We start from the raw sequence: 13,775 nt of genomic DNA, 5'->3' as shown, positions 1-13,775 counted from the left end.
GAGTCTTAGATTCCACAGACTTTAATTCATATTCTGAGGAGGATTCCACAGTAGCACTGACTGTCTGACAGACGTTGGTAGTGCATTTCGCCCAAGTCTTTGTAAGTTGTAGTAGGACGTCTTTCACAACAGAGATGGGGCATGTATTATCCACAAGGTTGTATACACTGCATACATCTTCAGTGTTCAATAAAACATTGAGTGAACCGAAGGCTGCTAAAACTCTGCCCTCTTGTTGTTATCATCAATAAGCCAGAGAGGAAGGATGGATGGAGTTCAGTGTAACGGTGTGAAGAGGTGCCTGTCATTCCACTTGATCCAACTAGTCTGATCTACTGCATCAATAAGCCAGAGAGGAAGGATGGATGGAGTTCAGTGTAACGGTGTGAAGAGGTGCCTGTCATTCCACTTGATCCAACTAGTCTGATTTACTGGCTCCAGATCAGTGGCTAAGAAGACAAATATCCCTCACTTTGGCGGCTGAGACATGAAAGACCCATCTGAGGAAAAACGTTTCAATTCAAATCCCAAACACACAGTAGATGTTTTAAACATTGGAAGATGGAAAATGATAGTAGAATGGAATGATAGTAGAATGCTATAGCTCAGGGGTAACCCAAAGCTGCATTTACACGACAACACACACACTGTGTTTTAGATACAAAAGGGACTCCTGCTAAATTAAACAACTCAGCTTGCTGTAGTTTCCGACGTGAAGGCTCCCTGGCGGCACGGACAGGAGTAAACAGGAAAGGTGGATTGACCGCGACGTAATATGGAGCAGGTTATTCCTCGTCTCAGAGAGAGACGGAGACGGGATGAGGGCTGCCGCCTGCGAGGGTGTGTTGACGGATCGGCTACAGCGCAGGAGTTAAAGTGTGTGTGTGTTAAACGAGTGACACCTTAATCATAGCAAGCTGTACACACACACACAGCGGAGACAGGACAGGAGGCACTGCTGGAGAAACAGAGTGAGTGACAGGTCTGGGAGAACCCACTACCCAGCATACATTGCCTGCAGCAGGGCCAGAGCCACCAGACACAGACGCACTAGAGGATTATGGGTATTTGACCCTGGGTCTCGACCCCGCCCTGTGCAACTGGGTACTGGACTTCCTGACGGGCCGCCCCAGGTGGTGAGGGTAGGCAACAACATCTCCTCCCCGCTGATCCTCAACACGGGGGCCCCACAAGGTTGCGTTCTGAGCCCTCTCCTGTACTCCCTGTTCACCCACGACTGCGTGGCCACGCACGCCTCCAACTCAATCATCAAGTTTGCGGACGACACAACAGTGGTAGGCTTGATTACCAACAACGACGAGACGGCCTACAGGGAGGAGGTGAGAGCCCTCAGAGTGTGGTGTCAGGAAAATAACCTCACACTCAACGTCAACAAAACTAAGGAGATGATTGTGGACTTCAGGAAACAGCAGAGGGAACACCCCTATCCACATCGATGGAACAGTAGTGGAGAGGGTAGCAAGTTTTAAGTTCCTCGGCATACACATCACAGACAAACTGAATTGGTCCACTCACACTGACAGCGTCGTGAAGAAGGCGCAGCAGCGCCTCTTCAACCTCAGGAGGCTGAAGAAATTCGGCTTGTCACCAAAAGCACTCACAAAGTTCTACAGATGCACAATCGAGAGCATCCTGGCGGGCTGTATCACCGCCTGGTACGGCAACTGCTCCGCCCTCAACCGTAAGGCTCTCCAGAGGGTAGTGAGGTCTGCACAACGCATCACCGGGGGCAAACTACCTGCCCTCCAGGACACCTACACCACCCGATGTTACAGGAAGGCCATAAAGATCATCAAGGACATCAACCACCCGAGCCACTGCCAGTTCACCCCGCTATCATCCAGAAGGCGAGGTCAGTACAGGTGCATCAAAGCTGGGACCGAGAGACTGAAAAACAGCTTCTATCTCAAGGCCATCAGACTGTTAAACAGCCACCACTAACATTGAGTGGCTGCTGCCAACACACTGACACTGACTCAACTCCAGCCACTTTAATAATGGGAATTGATGGGAAATGATGTAAATATATCACTAGCCACTTTAAACAATGCTACCTTATATAATGTTACTTACCCTACATTATTCATCTCATATGCATACGTATATACTGTACTCTACATCATCCTTATGTAATACATGTATCACTAGCCACTTTAACTATGCCACTTTGTTTACTTTGTCTACATACTCATCTCATATGTATATACTGTACTCGATACCATCTACTGTATGCTGCTCTGTACCATCACTCATTCATATATCCTTATGTACATATTCTTTATCCCCTTACACTGTGCATAAGACAGTAGTTTTGGAATTGTTAGTTAGATTACTTGTTGGTTATCACTGCATTGTCGGAACTAGAAGCACAAGCATTTCGCTACACTCGCATTAACATCTGCTAACCATGTGTATGTGACAAATACAATTTGATTTGATTTGATTATGGGTAGCTGATGGACAGCCAACCACGCTGCTCTCTTGGTAAACTGACAGTGCCTACAACTGAACATCAACCCAGAATGGATAACAGAGACGCTGAAGATAGTGTTGGCTGTTCAACTTTGTTGAATTGAAGGGCATTTTGAGTGAAACAGGAGAAGCAAATTCACAGCATCTCACCCAGCCAATGACTCAACAGGGCAGGGCTTTAAAATGAGCCACCGTGGTGTTAGTGTGTGTCTGTTCAGTGTGTTTAAAATCACCAGACCGAGTTGGGCTGAAGACAGTATAGCACTATCCAGCTCCCTCTGTGTGTGTGTGTGTGTGTGTGTGTGTGTGTGTGTGTGTGTGTGTGTGTGTGTGTGTGTGTGTGTGTGTGTGTGTGTGTGTGTGTGTAAACCCACACTAATCCATAATAACAATGGGAGCCCAAATTGTCCCGAGACAGATAGCAAAAATAACCCTAGCCCGGCTCCTGCCACCATCAGTCTTGAAGATAGGGTTTCAAAAATGCAATTTCACAATTGTCCTCCCCGGTTATAGATCTCCAGTCCTGTTGTGTGACGTGGTGGCGTGTGTGTGACTACACTTGTGTGTGCGCAAGACAGCTTTCCCAGGTCTGATCCTCGCCACGGCTCGGCTGGCGCCTGTAGTTTTTTTTTTTAAAGCAGGGGTGGGATCATTTCAGGACGCCACGAAGTCTACCTGAGCGCCCACTGATATAATAACAGTCCATAATAATAAGACACCATTGTTGCCATCTTTGCTCAGGTATATTTGGAATGGATGAGGTGGGTGGCTGCTGGCGAGGGGTAATGTGTTCAGCAGGGCCAGCTCCAAGTCCAGGACAGCTTTACTAAAAGCCCTGTGTAAATAAAAGGCTGTTTGAAGGGGCCAGATGGAGAGAGGGGGCCGAGAGAGACTGCGATCCAAATAAAACACATGTGCAAATTGAGGGCGGTCCGAAGGCGATGGAGCGATTACACAAGCACTTCTGACAGGGGGAGCAGCAGCAGCTCATTTCTTTACGACACTACTCCACTTTATTCACTCCTTCCATAAGCAGCACTGAGGAAAAGGGTCACCTAGGATCTGTCTTCTATTAGAACGTGTGTATGTGTGTGTGTGTGTGTGTGTGTGTGTGTGCACGCACATACAAGGGGAGAGTTGGTTGGGTTGGACATGGGGAGGGTGTTTATGAAACATCACGTTAAGGGTAACCATCTCAGGGGCCATGCCTGCATTGTTCAGCATTATGACCAGGGTTCCATTTCATAATAACTACCAGTGGGACATTCTACACAGCTCTGGAGACTGAGGAGCTGTAACAGAAGGTATGGGTCTATGATAATAAACCTGGTGGAGGGAGGTGTGAGAACGCAAAGGCTCCTGCCTGTCACATGACATAAACTGTCAGATGAAGCTGTCAAGAGCACCGGTTTGAGCCAAACAAAGATAAGAAACACTCAAAGGAAAACAAACATCGTCGTTTTGACATTTTACATGACAGTTTTCAAAAGTGACAGCTTTCGTCTGAAGGTCAAGACACCCCTTGCTGTGCAGTGGAACGGTCCGTAGCCCCCCCTGTCGTTTATGTGATAGGGTCTCTGGAACTAACCACTGGCCTTGATGTAGGAGTGTTACTCAACAGTTTTCAACACAGCTTTTGCTGGCATAACACCCCTCGCGGTGTAGTGGACCGGACCATGGCTGCCCTGTCTGTCTATGTGGTAGGGGTCTCTGGAACTAACCACTGACCTTGATGTAGGGGTGGTCCTTGCAGGTAGTGCCCCACTGGCGGGCACAGCGCTCCTCTTTGCGGTGCTCATAGAACTCGGGGTTGCGGAGGATGGCCACACGGCGGCCCTCGTACACCAGGGCCATGGCCGTGACGCCGTCCAGACGCTCCTTGTCCGCCCCCGACACCGGCAACACCACCGGCACAGACAGGTTGATGACGCCACCTAGGGGACGGGAGGGGAACAGGTGGTTCGGTTCATTGAGGGGGTCAGAGGTGGAATAAAGGAAAGGAGACATGTTAGTGCTTTGAGACACAGAATAAATCAACGTCAGACTGCTGACAGAGGAAGTTGATAGGTCAGAAACCAGACAGCCCCATCAGCATCAGTTTAACTGTCTCTCCTACAATAAGTTCAAGTACAGCCTATCTACTGCATACTATGCCAGGGAATATTTAGACATGTAAGATATATGAGGTGTTTAGGGAACAAACACCATCCAGTCTTGTGCATTCAGGTGGTTTCTGACCCGCGCAGAAAGAAAGAAAAAGAGAAAAGAAAGAGAGAGGGCCCGTGTTGACATGACGTTGGCAGATTCATTTAGCCCTACACCTTGATTAAACCAACATGACCAGCACGCTTCTCACATCCTATTGGATCAGATGGTGTGTTGCTGGATGGGATGCCATTGCTGCCAACCACCCCGCCACCACTCCTCCGTCCTCTGTCACAGAGTTAGCACACACAGCTGGCTTCAATAAGACACGTGAACACACACACATGCCTGCTGTCCCAGCCTGGCCCATGCCAAACAAGGAGCTGGCACAAACACACAACACAGTCATCTACCAGGGAAATGCTGGTGTCCTTGTCAATCCTATTAACTGGGACTCCAAATCAGGGACAGATTACAATGAAGTGAGAGTAGGGTTGTAAAATTCCAGTAACATTCCCAAAATTCCCTAGTTTACCAGAAATCCTGGTTGGAGGATTCCCATATTTCCTTCTGATTTCCTCTTAATTCCAGGAATTTTCCAACCATAATTTCTGGAAAACTAGGGAATTTTGGGAAAGTCACCAGAATTTTGCAACCTTAAGTGAAAGTGAGGGTAAAAGTACAAAAGTTAAATGAACAAATGATCTGACTTCTATCCAGTCATGTTTGGTTCAGTGGTGATTGTGTGGAACAGAAGCTCCTCCAGGGCCGTAAGGGTCAGCCACTGTAAAATCCCTACAAGGAACTGGAAATAGACAAATGATAGTTTGTGGAGGCAATCAATATTGAGGCTTCATCCTTTTCCTCCGCTCACATTTCCTCGCTAGGACAAACAAGCGAAACCTGAGTGAGGGCATTGCACATGGACACGTCATTCAGCGTTCTCTACCAAGTACACAGGCCCAGTTCCACTTATTTACCACAGCATAGAGTCACCATTAGCTCTGGTCCAAAACATATTGAAATCATATCTAAAGAAAAACCAAACAAGACCTGATCCAAAAATGACTTGTTGGTGCTGTGAAGAATAGAGAGTTGTTGCTGTCAGGAACACCTGTGATATCGGACAGCTAATGAAACACTGGCTTGGTTATCATTTCTGTTGTTGAACACATTTTTATGCTGCGCGTGCGTGTGCATGTGTGTGTCAGTATGTATTGGCAACACATCACACACGTCGCCTTAAGGGTCAGTGTTATGTGGGCAATAAAAGCAAATTGACTCTTTTTGGAAATTCAAACTCTGTGTAGGAAATTGGTGTAATTACACAGTTTCACCAAAACCAAAGACTGGGCCCCGCGGTGTTCCCGCGGTGTTCCTTCAGCCCAACTCAAAAGGTACCGGTTCCATTTGTTTCCAGAGAATGAAAAGTCTTGAGCCTGAAGTGTAAAAGGATCACGATGACTCAACACAATAGCATGGTAAGATTATCCCTCTGATTCTTTCATCTAAAAATCAGACTTACTTTTGATTAACTAGTGTATTCGGTCATTTTGAGGTAATGATGAGCTAATCAAGACCACTTGTTCCAACTCTACCTGCATGTACATATTACCTCGACACATTGACTCTGTTCCTGTACCCCCTGTACACAGCCTCGGTACTGTTATTTTACTGCTGCTCTTTAACTTGTCTATTTTTGACTTGTCTACTTGTCCATTTTATTTTAACTGCAGTGTTGGTTAAGAGCTTTTAAGTAATGTCACTGCATGGTCTACACCTGTTGTATTCAGCCATGTCACAAATAACATTTGATTTGAACATGTCCTTTTGAGAGCTTTCATCTCCTCTAGTGGCCGTTATAGAGCATCATCAATCGATTTATTTGACTTAATATAATATAAATATAATAATATATGCCTAGCTTTTATGGACTTACAGTCATGTGTGCATACATTTATATGGGTGGTCGGGGGAGAACCCACACCCTGGCGTTACAAGCGCCATGCTCTCAACTGAGCTACACAGGACCATATATAATATTTGACTTCACAGAGAAATACACCTGTATTTATCACAGCACCTCCTTCTCAAAATGTCAGTGAGAAGTGAGGAGAGGATTAAGAAAGGCAGACATTTTGAGAAGTAGGCAAGGAAAGGACTCTAAGGCAGACATTTTGAGGAGAGGACAAGAGGAAAACATCAGGGATCAAGGAAAGATTATTGAGAAAGGGCCATGATGCCATCTTTACCATCCAGCAGACAGTCAAAGTGGAGACACTGCAGGAACTCCTCTCCCTCATGAAGCCGTTCAGAGGGTGGCCCAGCCCTCAGCAAGCACCTGAACCCACTGCATGTCCACCTGTGGTCAAACAGCAGTCAATCAGCACTCAAATAATGGTTCAACGCCATTCAAAGTGTGGTCGAACATGGATCACACTTTCAGAAATGTTCCCTTATCACTTTCACATAGGTCTTTAGAATCTATCCATCCCCGTAGACTCCCGGAAAGCATCAGTAGGTGTTAGTAAAAATGGTATTTGATGAGAAAGGTTACCTTTCCAATCTGCACAGCAGGTAGTGTTTCAGCATCAGTCTTGGCCAGGTCCAGCTTGTTCTCAACTACGTACAGCTCCTTCACTTCATAAGAAGCATCCACCGGCACTATATCCTACAAATATTCATTCATTATACCAGTGGAAATGCACAAAATATCACAAAACGAGAACATCCAAGACGTTGATCGCATTGGATAAGAATTCAGGGGTGTGAAAGTGGGGGTTATTCAGCTGTGAAGCGTTAGTATTTTGGAAATGTGAATCCCAATCTGAAAGTGTGAAGACACTGCCCTCTAGTGGTGGAAATTAAATATGACAGCATGCTTCCATGTTACAGGTTTCAATGAATCTGTTTATGCCAAACCTCATCAATGGATGGATGAAAGACAAGGTTGTTTCTCTCACCTTCTCATGTAGCAGGTCAATGAGCTGCTGTATAGACTCGTTGACACTGCAGGAGTCAGTCTTCAGCACCAGTTCTGGGGCCTCTGGTTTCTCATACTCCGAGTCTATCCCAGTGAAACCTGACACATGGAGAAAACAGTCACAATTCATTTATGGAATAGCTAAATCAGTCCCTCAATTGGCATGAATAACAATAGCTGAATATGAAACAATATGTCATTTGCAGAAAGGTTGTGACTTCATTAAAGTTGCAGGGAAGGTAATATCTATCCACTGAGTCAGTGGCTCACAAACGTTATTGTACCACCAACTGAATTGTGCTCTACCCAGAGTACCCCTGAAGTACCCCCTCATGTGCATTTGAACAGCAACCCTATTGTCTCATGAGTCTTCTCAAGTACCACTGTGGATAGACCAAGTAACCCCAGGGGCCCTTGTACCTCTGGTTGGAAACACTGCACAAGTCACACAAATGAACAGAAATCTAGACAGGCTTTTGGGTTCACACAGCTTATTATCCAGATTGGGCGTGACAGCAAGAGACAAGATTCTTAAAAGTGTGGTCTGAGGACACTCGAACAGGGCTGAATCCCACCCCCCCCCCATTCAATTAGTCACTCTACTACCTGACATATGGCACCTGGTAGATCATGTCTTGACCAGTTGGAGAGCTTAACTAGGCTTCGCAGTATATTGTCTCATGCCTACAGCTCAGAGCTTAGCATGAAGAAACCTGTAAGTAAGAATTTCATTGGACTGTGCACACCGTGGGGATACTGTGCACACCGTGGGGATACTGTGCACACCGTGGGGATACTGTGCACACCGTGGGGATACTGTGCACACCGTGGGATACTGTGCACACCGTGGGGATACTGAGCACACCGTGGGGATACTGAGCACACCGTGGGGACTGAGCACTCTGCAGCACACCGTGGGGATACTGAGCACACCTGTGCACACCGTGGGGATACTGAGCACAGCGTGGGGATACTGAGCACAGCGTGGGCAGCACAGCGTGGGGATACTGTGCACACCGTGGGGATACTGTGCACACTGTGGGGATACTGTGTGGGGATACTGTGCACACTGTGGGGATACTGTGCACTGGGGATACTGTGTGGGGATACTGTGCACACTGTGGGGATACTGTGCACACTGTGGGGATACTGTGCACACACTGTGGGGATACTCTGCACACCGTGGGGATACTGTGCACACCGTGGGGATACTGTGCACACCGTGGGGATACTGTGCACACCGTGGGGATACTCTGCACACGTGGGATACTGTGCACACCGTGGGGATACTGAGCACACCGTGGGGATACTGAGCACACCGTGGGGATACTGAGCACACCGTGGGGATACTGAGCACAGCGTGGGATACAGCACAGCGTGGGGATACTCTGCACACCGTGGGGATACTCGTGGGGATACTGAGCACCGTGGGGATACTGAGCACAGCTGGGGATACTGAGCACAGCGTGGGGATACTGTGCACACTGTGGGGATACTGTGCACACTGTGGGGATACTGTGCACACTGTGGGGATACTGTGCACACTGTGGGGATACTCTGCACACTGTGGGGATACTGTGCATATGACACATGAACTGACTCCGAGCTCAGCAGGGTGCAATAGACTAGATGAAGATCTTGTCCCAGCAGCTTCCTTAGCCTGTGACTCACTGTTTCACTAAGCGATAAATGACACAGCACTTCCTCTGGTAACCACAGCCAAAGACATGAGATCTCATGTTCCTGCTGGTCAAAACCAATACACAAAACCAATACATACTTTCTCTAGAGACTTCTCTCCAACTTTTTCATACATACTAATGCTATAAGAGAGTTATGGTAAAATGCCTAAAAGCATTAGAGGTCGCCCGAATATGACTTTTCAACACCGATACAGATTATTGGAGGACCAAAAAAAGCAGATCCCGATTAAAAAAAATGTTTTGTTTGTAATAATGACAATTACAACAATACTGAATGAACACGTATTTTAACTTAATATAATACATCAATAAAATCAATTTAGCCTCAAATAATGAAACATGTTCAATTTGGTTTAAATAATGCAAAAAGAAAGTGTTGGAGAAGAGTAAAGTGCAATATGTGCCATGTAAGAAAGCTAACCTTTAAGTTCCTTGCTCAGAACATGAGAACATATGAAAGCTGGTGGTTCCTTTTAACATGAGTCTTCAATATTCCCAGGTAAGAAGTTTTAGGTTGGAGTTGTTATAGGAATTATAGGACTATTTCTCTCTATTCCATTTGTATTTCATATACCTTTGGCTATTGGATGTTCTTATAGGCACTTTAGTATTGCCAGTGTAACAGTATAGCTTCCGTCCCTCTCCTCGCTCCTACCTGGGCTCGAACCAGGAACACATCAACAACAGCGTTGCCCATGCAGAGCAAGGGGAACAACCACTCAGTCTCAGAGCGAGTGACATTTGAAATGCTATTAGCGTGCATCCCGCAAACTAGCTAGCCATTTCAGATCGGTTACACCAGCCTAATCTTGGGAGTTGATAGGCTTGAAGTCATAAACAGCAGAGCTGCTGGCAAAATGCACAAAAGTGCTGTTTGAATGAATGCTTACAAGCCTGCTGCTGCCTACCATCGCTCAGTCAGACTGCTCTATCAAATCATAGACTTAGTTATAACATAATAACACACAGAAATACGAGCCGTAGGTCATTAATATGGTCGAATACGGAAATCATCATCTCGAAAACAAGACATTTATTCTTTCAGTGAAATACGGAACCGTTCTGTATTTTATCTAAGCGGTGGCATCCATTATTCTAAATATTCCTGTTATATTGCACAACCTTCAATATTATGTCACAATTTCTTAAAATTCTGGCAAATTAGGCGGCCTAAACTGTCGCATAGACACTGACTCTGCGTGCAATGAACGCAAGAGAAGTGACACAATTCACCTGGTTAATATTGCCCGCTAACCTGGATTTCTTTTAGCTAAATATGCAGGTTTAAAAATATGTTTCTGGTTAGGTATAGTTATGCAACGATTGTGCTTTTTTCGCAAATGCGCTTTTGTTAAATCATCCCGTTTGGCGAAGTTGGCCGTCTTTGTTAAAAAGAAATAGTCTTCGCAGTTCGCAACGAGTCATGTCAGCAGGCAATATTAACTAAATATGCAGGTTTAAAAATATATACTAGTGTATTGATTTTAAGAAAGTCATTGATGTTTATGGTTAGGTACACATTGGAGCAACGAGTCCTTTTTCACAAATACGCACTGCATCGATTATATGCAACGCAGGACACGCTAGATAAACTAGTAATATCATCAACCATGTGTAGTTAACTAGTGATTATGATTTATTGATTGTTTTTTAAGAGATAAGTTTAATGCTAGCTAGCAACTTACCTTGGCTTCTTACTGCATTCGCGTAACAGGCACTCTCCTCGTGGAGTGCAATGCAATCAGGTGGTTAGAGCATTGGACTAGTTAACTCTAAGGTTGCGGGATTGAATCCCCGAGCTGACAAGGTAAAAATCTGTTGTTCTGCCCCTGAACGATGCAGTTAACCCACTGTTCCAAGGCCGTTATTGAAAATAAGAATGTGTGTGTTCTTAACTGACTTGCCTAGGTAAATAAAGGATAAATAAAGGTGTAGTACAAAATAAAATAAAAATTGGCCAAATCAGTGTCCAAAAATACAGATTTCCGATTGTTATAAAAACTTGAAATTGGCCCTAATTAATCGACACATAAGCACGTGTTATTTGTCTTGCCTTACCTCTGATCTCTCCAGCCCTGGCTCTCTTGTAGAGGCCCTTGACGTCTCGCTGTTCACACACGTCAAGCGGCGCGTCGACAAAAACCTCGAAGAAGGGCAAGCCTGCAGCCTCGTGGATCTTCCTGGCGTTCACACGATCCTGGACGATGGGGAGACAAACAACGGGATAGTTAACTCCTGACGATGATGGTGTATTTGAAATCGTCAACTGGGAATTACAGGCAAAACACAAGTAGCAGCATATTAACTCTCTGCATCTTTCTTTTTGCTCTCTTTCCTCTCCTCTTTCTCATGACTTATCACCTCTTCCCCTCGGTCTTCCGATATCCTCTTCTATTGGGTCTCTACCTCCCTCTCCTCTTTCTCTCACTTGTTCCCCCCTCACTCACCCGTCCGTAGGGAGAGATGAAGCTGGCGATGCAGACGAGCCCTGCGTCGGCGAACAGGCGGGCCACCTCGGCTATACGCCTGACGTTCTCCTCGCGGTCCTCAGGGCTGAAGCCCAGGTTCTTGTTTAAGCCCTGGCGGATGTTGTCTCCATCCAGCGAGTAGCAGGGGATGCCGTGGCACACCAGGTACTCCTCCAGGGCCATGCTCACCGTGGTCTTCCCAGCCCCAGACAGACCTGGGTGGGAGAGAGTGGCGAGGAATAGGTGTTGATGGTGGTTGGTCAATATTAGTATTGAGTGTAGCCAACTAGCAATACCCCCATTTTAGCATTGTGTCAATATTAGCATTGAATGAATGATGAAAATGGTGGCCGTCAATATTAGCTTTGAATGCATGATAACAAATGGTGCCTGACAATATTAGAATTGAAGGCAGAGCGCGGATGAATGTGATGCAGTCTTTAGAAATGCTACTGTTGATTGAATGCTAATATTGTCTTTTGGTAGTATTTGAAATGTAAATACATCAGTAAACCTTGTTCAATGGTGAGTTTAGTGAGTGAATATAAAGGGACTGAAAGAAAGGCTTAAAAAAACGTTTGTATTTCTTTGTGAAGACTAACTGACGATAGCCTGGTCCCAGATCTTTTTGTGTGGTCTTGCCAACTCCTATGGTCAGTCTCACAACAACCAATGACCCTAGGAGTTGACAACACAGCCCAAACAGATCTGGGACCAGGCGAACTGAACTTTAGTTCTTCTGTATACCTGTGAGCCAGACAGTACATCCACGGAAGCCCCCTCTCGTCCCCACCACCTGACCACGCTTATTCCTGCTGACGTGATGAGCCTGGTAGGTCACATTAGTCGCCCTCTGCATTCCCTGCAATCACAATATTGTTCTGTCCTTTAGTTTCATATCAAATTACACTGACTTAGTCCCATTTGTTCCTTTGCATTTGCAGCCAACACTGACTGTGACTTTGCAACATACTGAAGCCACAATGACGTGCACTGAGTCCAGGACAGGCACATTTCTTACTCATGAAGCAAAATGTCATCAGCAATATAATGACAAAAACGTTGAAGGACTGGTTTGACCCTAATGTACAGTAAGGTGACATAGGACTACATTCCAATGCATGTGCTCGGTCACTAGGCTCCTGCTGAGTAGATTAGCAAGAAGCATTTTGAGAGTCACACAAAAATGTACGTCAAGGTACACGGGTCATCGTGATGACGACAGATCATTTTGCAGCAGATACAGTATCTCATAGTTAACTAGCTAACTGCAGCATATAGCAGTTGCTATATGGTAGAACAGCTTGCTTTTGAAATGTCGTGCAAGCTATAGCTTGCTACAAATGGCTGTCTGTCTGGCATTTGGTGGCAGGACTAAGAAGCTAACTAGTTGTATTTCTCCAATCCTAGCAACACGGCCATTCCGCGCAGCTAAGAAAGTATTGCATAATTTAATTATAGCAGTAAATGTTTTACTGGGAACAGAAATTGCAGAAACAAGAGACAACATTGATAGTTCAGCAGCATATTGTTGACGTGGCAGCGGTCGCCGGGGTAGGAATGAATACAACAACTCACCCAATTCTCGCTGGACGAGTTGCTCAGCTTCGGTTTCTTGTGAGAGTTTCCGGAAGTCTCCATAACGGTCTATAATGAAATTTTTCGTCACCAGTTAAGGTATATGCGACCTACTAAATCAATTACTAAAACGTTATCTTTTTACGGACAGTTATCTCTTTGAATGGAGGAACCTCAAACAGGAACCGATGAGGACGCCCTACGTCATCAGAATCGGAAGTGATGTCTATTGGCTGGTGAACTGTCTGTTCTTTGAAAACTGATTTTGAATCAGTTTTATCCGCGCAAGTCTCAAACGACACGGTGATGACAACTATGGATGACAGAGCTAGATTACATAACATATCCTGGACCAGTTATTTATTACCTGTGGTGTGCGTCGCGGAGATAAGGGCGGAATGCACA

At 45.6% G+C, this 13,775-nt stretch overlaps 1 pseudogene; it reads right to left on the bottom strand.

The window, feature by feature from the left end:
• LOC124001177 overlaps positions 1-13,616 on the bottom strand; it is a 29,511-nt pseudogene extending 15,895 nt beyond the window's left edge.
• Between the last annotated feature and the right edge of the window lie 159 nt (positions 13,617-13,775).

The sequence above is a fragment of the Oncorhynchus gorbuscha genome, linkage group LG17, assembly GCF_021184085.1.
Source record: "Oncorhynchus gorbuscha isolate QuinsamMale2020 ecotype Even-year linkage group LG17, OgorEven_v1.0, whole genome shotgun sequence".
Taxonomy (NCBI): domain Eukaryota; kingdom Metazoa; phylum Chordata; class Actinopteri; order Salmoniformes; family Salmonidae; genus Oncorhynchus; species Oncorhynchus gorbuscha.
Note: the sequence above shows the minus strand (reverse complement) of the source record. Positions and strands in the feature narration are given on the sequence as shown.